A 15,574-nucleotide genomic window follows, 5' to 3' on the forward strand; every position below is an offset into this window, starting at 1 on the left:
AAATGAGAAATGTCATTGTCATACAAAAATAATTATTGTTGCTAAGTCTCATTGTTTCAATCAGTGTATTTGTGTATTCCAAATATACTTAAATTAGATTTTTAAATAAGCTAAAATAAAGGTTTTGAATGCCTAAATATCATCTCTGCCGTTTTTTTAATGTGCCCCTCTGATTAAACACTGGCCCCTGCTTGGCCCCCACAGTAAAACTGGTCTAGAACCACCACTGTGTAGAGGTCTCAAAAATAACTGTATCTAATATGATACACTTGGCTTTATAGGGTTAAAAACTGAAATTGAAAGTACACACATTTTTGACAGTGATGTATTTTAATGACACACAACAAATAAAAACAATTTAAAAAGCTACTTTTTTGGTGTTTTTTCACAGGCATTATTTGCTGATATAAAAACAGTCATGAAAAAGTTTACAACATGTCTGAGTCTTGACCAAAAAACCAAGATGTAACTAGTTTTATGGATTACTGGAGGTAAATGTCCTGTGATTCATGCTTCTTTTTGTAAACATATTTGACACTCATAAAGAAGAACTAAGAAAGACTGAATAATGTTTATTTTAACAGACCACCGTAGTTTCATTACCACTGGCTTTGTGGCATTATAGGAAGTGTGGGATCCAGTGTTTTTAGAGTTTGATACACATCAAAATGTCAGAATATCTTGGCCCCTGGACCATTTTTGACATGTTTTTTTTTTAAGTTTTCCACCATGCACCATGATAGACAACCAGTACTAAAAGGCATTTGTGTCATTTTTCCATAAATGTGTAGCTCAGTAATATAAGATCAGTATACATTTAAAGGGACAGAAAGACTGAATCATTTTACCTTAAAAGACCACAGTAATTTCATTTTCACTTCAACTTCATATTATGGCATGTTTTATCTCTAAATATGTGTGTAGAACCTGATAATGTAATAAATTCCCGATAATGTAATAACCCCGATAATGTAATAACCCCGATAATGTAATAAAAATCTGCACTTGAGTCCATTGAAAATGTAATAAAACCTGATAATGTAATAACTTCCCGATAATGTAATAAAGTGCATTTCCCAATAATGTAATACACTTTTTACCAATAATGTAATTAAGTATAACACCAAGCACCTTTAGATTTCAAGAAACTTTTGAATGCATTCGTTGTCATGGATACCTCGTTTGTGAAAAACGGATGAATGGGTCAGAAGTTAATAAACATTCAACTCTGACCTGTTGGTGGCGCTAGAGCTCTGGAGCTAGAGTTGATACACAGTATCACCACTTGAACCCAAGTAATGGGTGGTCTGCTGTTAAATTATTACAATATTGGGGAATTATTACATTATCAGGACTTGCGAAATGAAGGCTAACCTGATAATGTAATAACCTCCCATTGATGTTAAACTTATTACATTATTGGTTAAAAAAAAGTGTACTACATTATTGGGAAATGCACTTTATTACATTATCGGGAAGTTATTACATTATCAGGTTTTATTACATTTTCAATGGACTTAAGTACAGATTTTTATTACATTATCGGGGTTATTACATTATCTGGAATTTATTACATTATCAGGTTCTACATATGTGCTTTCATGCAGATTAATGTTAATTTACATTCAATTTTGTCAGGTAATTAGCACTGCTGTCAAGCGGGTTTGTTTAGAATATTGTTATTTTAGAAAATTCTAGCAGCAATTCCAAGGTTGAAACTATAATTGCAAGAACTCATCATCCCTACAGCTAATTTGAAGCCTTGACTCACATGGTTTACCACTAAAATCTCTACTTGTTTACAAAATGATGTCAGAGTTGCTGTTTATTTGCCACATTTAGTCTTTCATTAAGTGCATGTGGTATGTCAACAATCAGAGCCCAGAGTTTTTCTCCCCAAGCTATTGTATAAGACTGAATGTCATCTTGGCAGCAGTAGTGGAGAAATCAAAGAAACAAGGACTGACACAAATTTTCCAGCTTGAACTGATGGTGTACATTGATGGAACAGTTGATTCCAACTGATAACTGGTTGCTTTTTCTTTTCTAAAGAAAATCATGTGGGCTTTATCAGTTCGTCTCGGCTCTTTTAGATTTGGCTCGAGATATCACACAGATTAAAGTGAATGGAATGAAGGAGCTCATTGCTGACATTTTTTAAATTGTAACCAAGTACATAATCAGGTATGGCACTTAAGCTTTAAGGTATTCTGCTTAGATATTTATGTGAAATTAAACTTATTATGTTCTACTTTACATTTCAGAGGGAAATATGGTACTTTTTACTTCACTATGTCACAGCTGGAGTTTGGTTTCTTTGTTACAATGTCGTAGTTGCCCTCAGGCACTTCATAAAGACCAGAGAGCAAATAGTACATTTGCAGATTAAAATGTGTACCTACAAAACATACATTTATAAACACATGAGGCCAATATTATGGATTAAATGTCCTAATATATAAATTAAAATTAGCCCTACATCAGCCAGTTAAAATACTAAATGCTACTTAAAATATGTATTATGATATGAAATATACACTATACATAGAAAATGTATATGCTATACGATACTTGCTGTATATACATTTTTTTAAAATTTCCTAAATCATGTTTTTTATGCATCTATGGCAGTAGCGGTTCTAGACCAGTTTTACTTTGGGGGGCCAGGCAGGGGCCAGTGTTTAATCAGAGGGGCACATTAAAAAACGGCAAAGATGATATTTAAGCATTCAAAACCTTTATTTTAGGTTATTTAAAAATCTAATTTAAGTATATTTGGAAGATACAAATACAACAATAACAACTATTTTTGTACGACAATGACATTTCTCATTTTTGTGCACCATTACTTTTTTTATTTTGAAAGTGCAGTACAGTGAGAATAATCTTTATATGTATATATATATATATATATATATATATACACACATATATATATATACAAGCTTTTATTGCACAATTAAACTATCGTACAATGTACACAATCTGGGTTCCTTTTGTGTACAATGAGATATTGTTTGAACAAACAATAGATAAGGATTGTTCTGTCATTCATCATTATAAAGTGATCATTTTATTATTAATTTGACACAGGGGCCACAACAGAACCGCCACTGATCTATGGCAATGTAATGGAGCATATATAATAAGTTATGATATAATATATATAATAAGCATATATAATCACCTGAGTTATGAAGGCTCTGAACTCCCAAAGCAGTGAACTGCACTGATTGACATAAGGGTGGCACTGTAGCGTCTGCTGATGTGTTGGACTATGTGAAACATGAAGGACTGACTTGTGTCACCACTGTATTTGTCTTTACATGTAATTATTCTTATCAGCAGCCAACATGACGATAGCATGACTCAGAGAGCAGAAGGCATGACTCACCAATCACAGCACATTAGTGTATGGTACATATATGTTCTTTGCATGATCAGGCAATTAGAATTTTTAAACAGATACTTGAATATGTAATTGCTATGTATGTATTTATTTAACCATCTGAACTCCACTGTCTGAAATTTGTGGGGTTTTTTTTAAGTTATTGCCACAAAAATGAGAAATGTCATTGTCATACAAAAATAATTGATAATGTTGGGAAGTCTCATTGCTTCAATCAATGTAGTTCTTCCAAATATGAGACTTTTAGCTAAAATAAAGGTTTTGAATGCTTAAATATAATTTTTGACGATTTTCAATGTGCCCCTCTGATTAAACACTGGCCCCTGCTTAGCCCCCACAGTAAAATTGGTCTAGAACACAGGGGCCTCCAGGGGCCACTGCCCCTGTGAAGAAGCCTTTGGCCCCTGCTGTGGCCCCTGTGTCAAATTTATAATAAAATGATACATTTATAACAATGAACAATGGAACAATTCTAACCTTTTTTTTGTTCAAACAATATCTCAATGTACACAAAAGGAACCCAGAATGTGTACATTGTATAATAGTTTAACTCCATTGAGTCTTATAGGGCTATTTTGTCAATTTTTGAATATTTTTCATGTCTTTACAAGTCATTTTGTGTCTTTTTTGGTCATTTGTGTCTTTTTTTTGTTATTTTGTGTCTTTTTTTGTCATTGGTGTCATTTATGTGTCTTTTTTGTGTCTGTTTAAGTTATTTTGTGTCTTTTTATGGTCATTTTGTGTCTTTTTTTGTCATTTTTATGTCTTCTGTGGGGTTTATTTTGGTTATTCTGTCTTCTCATTTTGTGTCTTTTTTGGTCATTTTGTGTCTTTTTCAAGACATTCAAAGGTTTTGAATACTTAAATATCATCTTTGCCATTTTTCATGTGCTAATGTGCCCCTCTGATTAAACACTGGCCCCTGCTTAGCCCCCACTGTAAAATTGGTCTAGAACCGCCACTGATCATCACAGAAATTCAACTTTATTTTTTTATTCGATGTTATACTGCACTAAAGACATGATTTCTTCACACTTTTGGCTTTAATTCCAGCCATGACTGTGCTGATCCTTTAAAGCAGCAATTCTCAACCTTGGGGTCAGGACCCCAATTGGGGTCGCGAGATGATTTCTGGGTGTCGCCAAATCATTTTGGAAGTCAGCCCTGTCTTCTTTGGTCATTTAATGTCTTTTTTTGATAAGTCAATTTTTGTGGTCAATTTGTGACTTTTTTGGGCCATTTTGTTTCCTTTTTTTGGCCATTTTGTGTGTTTTTGGTCATTTTGTGTCTTTTCTTTCTTTTTGGGCCATTTTGTGTCTTTTCTTTCTTTTTTGGGCCATTTTGTGTCTTTTTGGTAATTCTGTGTCTTTTTTTGGTAATTTTGTGTCTTTTCAAAATAATTATGTGTCTTTTTTAGTAATTTAGTGTCATTTTTTTGGTAATTCTGTGTCTTTTTTGGTCATTTTGTTTCTTTTTTAAGTATTTTAGTTTTCTTCTATCATGTAGTGTCTTTTTTGGTAAATCTGTTTATTTTTTTGGTTGAGTGGGGGTCGCGAACAACATACATGTTAAATTGGGGGTCGCGACTCAAAAAGGTTGAGAACTACTGTTTTAAAGGGTATATTTAAAGCCCAGCCGCCACCACTACACACACACACGCGACACGCGTGCGCGTGCTCACATAACTTTATTTAGTATATAGTCCAGTGGGCGGGACTCTGAGTGTGGCCGGGCTGCAGGGAAACTCTTCATTCAGCCTCCGTCTGTGTGTGGAGACAGTCTATATTGGACCTTTTAGCGCTTCGTTCAGCGCTAAATGAGAATATAAATTGTGAGGTGTGTGTGTGCGGGCAGCGCCAGGATCTCCCCCTCAACAGGCTGTGTCCCCGATACTCCGCCGCCGGGGCTGCTGTCTCATCTCTGGGCAACTTTTGGAATATAGGACGCCGGGGCTTCTGCTCGGGTGAAGCTCCTCTTCCTCACACACTTTGGTCTGGACTCGCCTGACACATATCCCTCAACATAAAGTGAGTGAGAACTTTTGCACATTCACATAATACTTGGAGGCAGCGAGTGTTTCAAAAAAAAAAAAAAAAAAAAAAGATTTACATCACTGTCAGCTGACATGTACCGTTACATAACATTTAGTTTGAGTATTTAAAAAATATTAATAAATATAGTGAAGATGTGCGAAGGGACACTACTAAAATTACGGCAAGTAAGACATCATTTATCATTTAAACATCATGTACAAATATGAAGGTATTTAAAAGAGGGAAGGAGCTGTGCAAACTTTCTAGGAGAGATTATGTGACTAGAAAAGACCAGATTCACAGGCTGATTACACTGATAACAAGCTGATGACAGCTGTGTCAAGTACTTAAAATGTAGTTAAAGGATGCTATTTTTGCAAATTATGGTTCTGTATCTTCTTCCACGTATAGTCACATTAAGGCTTGAGCTTGCTGCGTCAGTGCTGAGGTCTGGCCAGCATACATGAATGGTGATGAGGATGTGTGCTGACAGCTGAGTGGGACAGGGTGGCTGCTCCATGACTGACTGAACTGGGCTGTTCACTGCACCATATGCTCCTTTTTTACATCATGCTGCTCAACATTTGAGCCTTATGACTCTGCGCTCTTCCTCTTGTTTAGCTAATTTTAAGTCCTGCTGAAAAAACATTGCTGAATGTAAAATTAAGGCAACTTTTTTTGTTTTTAACAGTAGAACTTTAATGTAAATTAAACAGAAAAAGTCTGACAGCAAAAGTTGCCAAACAATTACAACATTTCTGGCTGCTTTTCACACAAAAACTTTTTGATATACTATTAAATAGATATATACATATACAATATAATATTTGCCATTATTATGCATTATAGGGCACAACATTTGAGCCAGCCTTATGACTCTGCGGTCTTCCTCTTGTTTAGCTAATTTTAAGTCCTGCTGAAAAAACATTGCTGAATGTAAAATTAAGGCAACTTTCTTAGTTTTTAACAGTAGAACTTTAATGTAAATCAAACAGAAAAAGTCTGACAGCAAAAGTTGCCAAACAATTACAACATTTCTGGCTGCTTTTCACACAAATAACTTTTTGATGTACTATTAAATAGATATATACATATACAATGTATATAATATTTGCCATTATTATGTATTATAGGAAGTATTACATTGTCAATTAATAATATAAATGAAAACTGGGAAAATGGACAATTAATTCCTATTTCTAAATCACCCCAAGTATCATTTCCTGCATTATATTTTCTGTCAAAAAATGTTTATATTGGCACATATTGTACAATGTGAATGCTGATACTGATAGATACCAATGGGTCTGTGATTGGCCATTATCTGCTGATAAAATCATCCGACCAATAAATCCATTGGGCTCTACTCATAATTATGGGTTACAAATTAAGGCTGGGCAATAAGCAAGTTTATTGAGTTGCTGACGTTATCAGTCTTTTTCCAATCCACGTTTACTCCTATTGCAATTTTTCGTAAATTGTCTTTATCCCATAAAAACTGAGAATTGATGTAACGTCAGTGTCACATAATCAGAAATTAAACTAATCAATCAACCCACTGTCCAATCTCTAATTGGTCATACTGTATCATCTGTTGTCATATCTTGATTATTAGATTTGTTGAGCAGAGTGAGCACACAGCAACTGTGCCAGTATGTTAGCATGTTTAGTCACTGTATCTTATGTTAACCTAGAAACTTGGAAGAATGGTTTGAAGGTATCAGGTCTTCGGGTTATACGGTTTATAGTGCTGTTCACCTGATACCGACTGTAATGTGATGTGATGAACACAGGGAAAGGGGAAAACCCAAGGCAATGTCTCTTTTTCACAAGAAATCTCATAGTCTATCTATCAAGAGTCACAAATATGAACACATAATCTTAAGAAACTTATTTCTTATAAGTATAACGTATTATCTTTTAATTATTACTAACCCATTCATAAAAAACTTTTCATAATAAGCTTGACCCACACATCACAATCTCTTTGACAATTTTCTCCCTTTATCTCTTCCTCTTTGTGCTATTTGCTTTCTTCATGTCTCTTCCTCTTGCAGAGAATATCGCTTTACAGCATTTTATCCCTCTCTCCAGTAAAGTGAGCGTGGACATTTCCTTAGCTGAGATATAAATGTGATCATTGTTACGCTGTTTTTGCGTCAGCAGTGCTTTGTCTGGGTTTGTATGTCTGCTGAAACTATGCTGTGGTGAAGGTTAGTAACTGATGACACACAGCCTCGTCTCTGATGTTACCGAGCATGTTGTGGGGAAAGTAGGTTACTGGGCCATGTCCTGCAAGCTTAAACTGAACGCTAGTCTGAATATTGCTAGAGCTGCTTAGTGTGACTGGGCATGCACAAATGGTGCTGCTCTGTGCAGCAGCAAAGAAATAATTTCCACCCTCTGTCTCTTTAAGAAAACAGAGCGACGCGGGAATGTTGAATGTTCAACCCATGTTGAGTCATCTCTCAAACACACATGAAATGGAGTGAAATCTGACTAGAAATTCAGGTTGAAATCACAGGTAGCAAATAGGTACAGCTACTTATTATTAAACATCAGTGGTCTCATGTGTATGAGCAGCCTTTTCCCTATTAGTACATTGCATTAATACATACATTTTCCCATCAATGTTTGTTTTTCTTTTGGAAATGAAAAATGAAATGCAATTACTGAAGAAAGGGAAAGAGCTGCAATCTGTTATGGGAAGAGACAAAACCTGATCATGGCTTGTCAGAGCATGAACACCACTGTAATTTGTATTTAGTTAAGACAACTTGATATGGCAGTATTATCGTTTTATTTTAAATGTTTGGCTGATATAATAATAATCTTCGCTTGTATGGCATCTTTCATACAATATTTGCAGCACAGTTCTTCACAATAAGGAAATATCATAAACTAAATTGACATATGATGAACATGGAAACAGTGCTAGAATTAAATAATTACCGGCATTCATGTGGTGCCGGACTAATGGTAAAATATGTTCCTTACTGGGAAAATTCATTATGAACAGCCACCTCTCAAGATGCAACTCAGATATTCAGTGCAGATATTGGTTGTTGTAAGTTGACACAATATTACGCATAAACATGGAGGATGAAAGTAAATGGTGGATTGATGTTAAGAATCTTTTTATTAATTCACATATCGGATATACATTTTTTTTTGCTCACATCTAAATTGTATTGGGCTTAAGCTGTTAGTTTCTGTGCACTTAGAGTGACCTACATTAGTCAGAAAGGTTATTATTAGCCTTAACTCTGATAACAAGTCAGGTAAAGCAATACTTCGGAAAAATTGTGCAAAGTATATGGAAATTATATGGAAACTCTCATGTCTTCCTGTTTGGTACACAAATTTGATCCTGTGTTATATATAATTTCCTTTTTCTTAGCTCTGTGTGAAACCAATATGAAGCTTGTATATAGCCAGATTATTTCCAAAGTCATTCCATATTCTGTATATGAAATACCAACCTAAACAGTCGAGGCCTGCTCATGGAGACGGAGAGAAAAAATGGCAAAAGCTGAGAGGGATGGGAAGCAGGCAATTCACAGTCATTTAATATATTTGTAATGTCCTAAATCCTGCTTTAACCTCCCTCTGTCCAACCATTAAAGATAATTTACTCTTTTCCAGTAATGTGTATTATTATTTGGTCTATAAAAGGAGACTATATATTGTATGTACAATCATGACAATTTGACAAAATTGTACAGAAACAAACAAAAAAAGACTGAAGGATACGTACATATAAGGAGACTTCTGAAGTACTTCTAGAGTTTAACAGCTGGATACAAAGTGTATGTGAAGTGGAGGTTTCCATATCACAGTTGTGCAGATTGAATTGTGGACCATGATTGGCTTCCAAGAGATCATTTTTGTACGTGCATGTCTTAAACTCAGATTCAAGGTGAGCACAGAAAAGTTTACTTTTTCATTCATCATTCTGTACAGTGAAGGTCAAACGTTGAGGGAAAGTAACAGTGAGTAAAAGTTTAGAGGGACTTTAAATGGTAAAGTACTATGAGCGTTTTACATCTCAGTTTGTGCTTTGTAGATGCTCAACAATACCAATTAAAATCTAAGAAGAATAGTTTCTGTTCATGTTTAACGGGAGAATGAGAAGGATTTGTTGGGTGTGGTTTGTTAACACATAATTGTTGGCCTCTCCTGCCCTGCTCAGTGACGGCTATTTAGCCAAACAGTTCAGTGATATTCAGTCTAGCGAGCTAATAGGCAGAGTATTTGTTTCCACAGGTTTAGCATAGCTTCCCAAGCTTCTGGCTTACAAGAAGCTGTTTACAGTGTCAGTCAGGTGACACGCAGAAATGTCCCAAGAGAAGAGAAAGAACAGTGATACAGACACTAGCATGTCATTATTTACATTGTTTTATTGTTGTTGTTGTTTTAGGAAAAAGCTATTTATTGTGCTTTTAATATCCATCTATGAAAGTCTAAAGCCACTGAAAAGCCAATGACCTGTTACCTCCCTATACTCTGACATCCTAAATTTAGTCTGTATACTGTCTGCTTAGAAAGCTGCTGGCTCACCAGGTAAAGTGTTCCTTTAACCCAGTGAACTAAAAAAAACTTCCTGTAAAATGTCCTAAAACTTCCTGTAAAACCTCTGGGCGATTTTAAAATAAGCCCCTAAAACCTGAAGTTTTTCTGGAAATTCAACAGAAGTGTCAACGCTTCTACTAAATAATAGATTTTTCAGCCTCTGTAGCAGATAGAAATGAAATTCAAAAAGTATTTGAGAGCTTATACAAATACTACAAAATGACGTATCCGCTTTCCAGGCTTCAATGGGTTAAGGCTGAGTCCGGTTTTGAAGCTACATGTTCTCCCCTCTCTTCCCTTTTCTGTCTGTCTTGCTATCTAATAAAAGCATACATGCCAATAAAAAAGACCCTAAAACAAGAGAGTTTTGTATTGTAGGCTTTTCACATCTTATAATAACATTTTAGACTAGTGAATAGTCAAGTAAGGATATTTTTTTAGGCGCTGTGAAGCCCTCATAGAGGTCTATAGAGACAGACATGCTGATTATAACCATCAAATAACACTGTACTGACTGATGTGTGCCTCTGTGAACTCGGCCAGTGGAACTATGTTGCACATGACTCTTGAGACTATGACTGGTATTCATGCCATCCTCTTTAACCTTGTAACTATGACAGACAAAATGTTCAGCTCTGGTTATATAACTGCCTCAATAGACGTCATCGTCCTTGCTGCTGTCGCTGATCTCTTGCTCCAAAGCACACATTCATTGTCCTCAGTAGCTCCAGGCTCAGATCCACCGGGGCATGATTAAGACATTTAGCTGCTTTTGAAAAAAAAAGTCCCTTTCTTGGGGCTCTGGGACTTATTACATTATGTGAATTGCTCTTTATATTTGTGGCATGAAACATATTGCGTCACCAAAGATGAACATCTCAACATAATGTGTTAAATTTTTTCAAAGATGTTGCAGGACTACACAAAGATCTCTATTAAGGAAATATATACGCTGGTGACCTGAAAATGTTCTGAGGATGTTTTGAGCTCCTTCAAAGGATTGAAGGTCTCATCTAAATGATGATCATTAAAGCAGCTACGAGGAGTTTTTAACTGGTTATGAAACCGCCTCAATTTAATACTGAAGCCTTAATATGACCTACTTAAGCAAATAAGGCCATCGGCCAGAGGATTGGCTGTCTCCATATAGTTATTAATAATGCCCATCATCAGGTCTGATTCCCCACAAAGGTTTTGATGTGAGTTGTACATTAGCCAATTATTAATCTTACATAGCGACAGTTGTAGATACATTATGTAATCATTATGTATCCTGCAAAATTAAACGAAAATGAAAAATATTTTTTAAAAAGCTGTCTTTCTTTGACTCGTAGCTGGATCTTTTCGACATGGAAAACAGTACCGCTTTGGTCCACAGGAGCCACCAAAATCATCCCAAATTGAAAGGTTTCGGAGTTGCTTTAAGTATCAGGTTAAATTAGCCACTAGTTGAGTAACACACTGTTTGCTGCAGTCATTTTTCTTTTGTTTTAAAGACTCACGTAATTCGCTTTGTCACCAGGTCACATTTAAGAGTTGGGTGTGGCTACATTTTGTATCTAGGAGGTAGAAAAAAATAGTTTCACAATGTGCTTGGGCCCAGCCCCTCTGTGTGACCTAGATGTGATTCAGATCTTTAGCTCAGGGTGTTGGCTGCACGGGCATTATGATGTGGTTTGTTTTTGTGGAGTAACCTACACAACACAGGAGACAGCAGAAGACCATACATGTACACACGTCAGGTCAGGTCTGATGCTAAAATAAAAAGAGCACTCCCACACTGGCTTCCTAATTCCTTTTGATGTTCAGTGGGTCAGCTGCTATCTGTTATAGGAAGAGACTAAACGTGATCATGGCTCGTGACACTGAACTGGAGTCTCACAGCATGAACACTTAGTCAACTAGACAACTTAGACAACTTGATACTACAGTATTGTTGTTTTATTTTATATATTTTGCTGATATAATAATAATCTTTGTTTGTATGGCATCTTTTATACAATATTTGCAGCACAGTTCTTTACTATAAAGAAATAACATGAACTAAATTGACATAGAAGGAACAAATGGTAAAAATGCTACAATTAAATAATTGCCTGCATTCATGTGGTACTCGACTGAGGGTAAAAATACGTTCCTTACTGGGAAAATTCAAATGAACGGCCATCTCTCAAGGTGCAACTCAGAAATTCAGCGCAGATCATATCATATTATGCATAAACATGGATATAGAATATCGGACATTATTTTTTTGCTCACATGTAAATTGTATCGGGCTAAAGCTGTTAGTTTCTGTCCACTAAGAGTGACCTACATTAGTTAAAAAGGTTATAATTAGCATTAACTCTGATAAAAAGTCAGGTAAAGCAATATTTTAGGGTTTAGGGAATTAACTATGTTGTCTGTAAATGAGTAAATGCTTTTTTTCAGTGTCATGGTCCCCACAAAATTACTAATTTCTCTATCAGAATGTGATCCATTAGGATCCAGGTAAAAGTCTTTTTAGGCTTCATGCAACACTTAGTAACTTTTATAGGAAGGAGCCCTGACTCCATCACTGTAATCTGTTCTCCTTATACACCCATGTTTGTATCTCTTAAGAACTCAAGAATGTGTGATGCAATTTGGAAAAAACTCTCTTCCTCTGTTTAAAACTCTGTTCCTCCATCTGTTGGGAGGTCAGAGGACAGGGTCTCTCACAGAGCTGGAAGTGATTTAAAGGTTTGCTCAAGGACCCTTCAGCAGGGTCACAAATCATGAGTTATCATCACATGAAGCACGATATCTACACTGTCGCCAACAATCTGCCTCCCTGTTAGTATGAGTGGTCAAAATTTGCTGTATTTCATTCTACTGAATCATAAACCGAGTGTGTCTGCAAATGTGAATGTGTGATTATTTTATTTTCCAGAGGATTAATTATCCAGCCTTTTATCATTAAAAATGTAGACGTTATTAACCCACTTTCTTTGTCAGGCAACTATTATGATATGTCAACTTGTTTTTTCCCTTCACTTTAAAAGCCCTCAAGTAAAAAAGAGGCCATCTACAGCTGATAGTTTAACCATAATGTTAATTACTTACAAACATAAAAAATGAAAGCATAGCTGTCAATAATGTGTGCCGTTTCAATCAAGAAATGAAAATCTATATCTACAGTGCTGTACTTCTGGTTATTCTGGATTAAATATTAGACAGGATATTTTTTCACAGTGCAATTCAGTATTCAGGTATTTATTTACCTTTTTCCTCAAATAGAATGTTTTTATTACAAGCTGCTTTCCTCTTTAAAAAAAGGAACCTGAATTTAATGAGAGAGATTTGTGTGCTTTCAGGAGGAAGCTTTGAAAATATGGACGGCACCGTTTCATAACAAGGAAAATGAAATAGCAATAGATAGGAATGGAGACATAAGGTAATTTTTTCCATGGACTGCTTGCAAAAGGCTATTTGAGTTCACTTCAGAGTCTGTGCATAAAGAGAGTGGCTGCATGCGGTTTTACAAATATTCACTGATGAATTCATAGCAATAACATTATTCTGGTTATCCACTCAGAATGTTTCTTTTCGGGGCTTTATAAAAGAATCAGCACCCTTTCACTGCCAGCGATTTAATCAAAGATGTAACCTACGATCTAAGCTTGAGACAGCAGTAGAAAGAAAGAGCTGCATTGCCCTTTCCACCCGTGCCCTAGAATTGTGACCCACATTTTTGCTCACACACTGCCTTAGGTAATTGCATCTTTTCCTGAGCAGCAGCATAAAATAACAGGCCTGGAATAATTTGGTGATCCATTTAAATTGTTGAAAGTGTATAATTATGAGGATATTTAAAGTAGATCTACCTGGTGAAAGAAAAGATGTTTGTTTTAAAAAGCCTCCTTTCTCATTGAAAGGATGCAGCCACCCACAGTGAGGCTGAGCCATGTGGTGAATGTGTAATTACAAGGCACTTTGGGTAACGTATCACCAAAATCATTGACAAATGTTGCTGTATAAGCATGAAAAGTAGACACAGGATAATTGAAAGAAGCCTACATAAAATATACAGTTAGATTGAGCCACTAAATCTGTATTAGTTATTGTTTAGCACTCATACTCGTTTAGTCTATGCAATTTAGTCTATACAATTTTAATCATAGCCGAGATAGTTAAATTGAAAAACCTACATAGACTTTAATTAGAAATATATTTGTGATATGTCAAAAAACAATGTAATCCAGAAGAAAATACCTTCTGCTTAAAATTAAGGATTGAGGCAGGACTGTGCAAATTTACTTAAATGCTTAACCGATCATTCAATTATTCTAATTGATTATTTGACTTAAAATTTAAGCAAAAATATATATAAGACAAGTACATAATTTAGGTTATTCACTTAGGTACAGTTATGAAGAAAAGGTTCATGTGTTGTTTCCTTTTGTACACATCACGTGAGGATGTGTTAAACTGTACTGTGACAGGATTGTCCAGCGGGTAAAGCTCAGTGAGTGCAAGGGTTCAGCTGTTGCCCAGGGGAGGATTAGTGTGAAGCTGCTGTGTGGTTGAGACGGACAGTGCTCGTGGGAAAGCACTGCTTAGGACGGTCGTGATGATTTGTTTCTTTACCCGCCTGTGCCTTTTTTCCATTGGGTACTCAATGGAAGAAATGCTGCTTTGGTTGTAAATGTCACCCACAAATAGTCTCTGCTTTTTCCAACTTTCCTCCCCTGCTGTTGGATAACATCTGAAGTCATAGTCATTGCTTCTCCATCTCCAATCTACAAGGTGCAAAATGTCCTTGACCTGAACATTGTGTAATGTCAAGCAGTGAAAATGGACTCACGAACAGTTATGAGACTCATTGTCAGTAATAAGGCGATTTTCTTTAGTTCCTGCTGCAGTTCCAACATCTACTGGTGGTTTGATGCTCTTGTCTTTCTGAGAAAAAAATGTGTTCAGATCCAACGTGTTCCCTATAGTTTAATTCATTGTTTAGTTTAATGTGTTTCTTAAATTTGCGTCCCCACCAGTGGCAGGGCACAGTTTTAAATGTGGTTATTGTTGGTTCTTTGAGTGGTGGTGGTCAATACATTGGGTCAGAAGCGTGGTACACCCTGGACAGCTCACAAGACTATTCATGCTCTCATTCACAGTCAATTTAGAGTAACCAATTAAACCTGAGCTACATGTCTTTGACCCATCTATCTAACCTGACATCCTATGTGGACATTATCCTACATCACCTTACCTTTTGAGGAGAGACTCAAAATATCAATAATGTCTTTCCAGTTTAGGTTATTGCCAGTCATCTCAAATTAAGCTTTAGTTATCTTACCTCGTCTACACATTCAATATTATCCTGTGAATTGTAGTACTTATTGTTCTTTTACCTCTCCAAATTTTACTTCTACATTTCATGTCCTTTGGATTTATTGTTCTATTAATGTCATTTGAGACAATAATTAAGTAATTCATTATATCAAATCTGATTTAATAATAAGAGAAAAACAGGGAATCATTTCTTCAGAGCTGCAACAGTAAACCATCTCTGCAGCCCATCTTTTTGCCTGGTAATGAA

At 35.8% G+C, this 15,574-nt stretch overlaps 1 protein-coding gene across 7 annotated transcripts in view; it reads left to right on the forward strand.

Annotated features, from left to right (window-relative positions):
* Positions 1-4,966: 4,966 nt before the first annotated feature.
* Positions 4,967-15,574, forward strand: part of npas2 (neuronal PAS domain protein 2) — a 56,628-nt gene continuing 46,020 nt past the window's right edge. For 6 of the 7 annotated variants that reach the window (XM_059351899.1, XM_059351901.1, XM_059351900.1 and 3 more), the window contains exon 1: positions 4,967-5,436. The gene's annotated coding sequence lies outside the window, so the exon portion shown is untranslated. The remainder of the gene's footprint in view (positions 5,437-15,574) is intronic. The other variant, XM_059351902.1, reaches the window with a different exon arrangement.

This window comes from Centropristis striata, chromosome 15 (genome assembly GCF_030273125.1).
Source record: "Centropristis striata isolate RG_2023a ecotype Rhode Island chromosome 15, C.striata_1.0, whole genome shotgun sequence".
NCBI lineage: Eukaryota > Metazoa > Chordata > Actinopteri > Perciformes > Serranidae > Centropristis > Centropristis striata.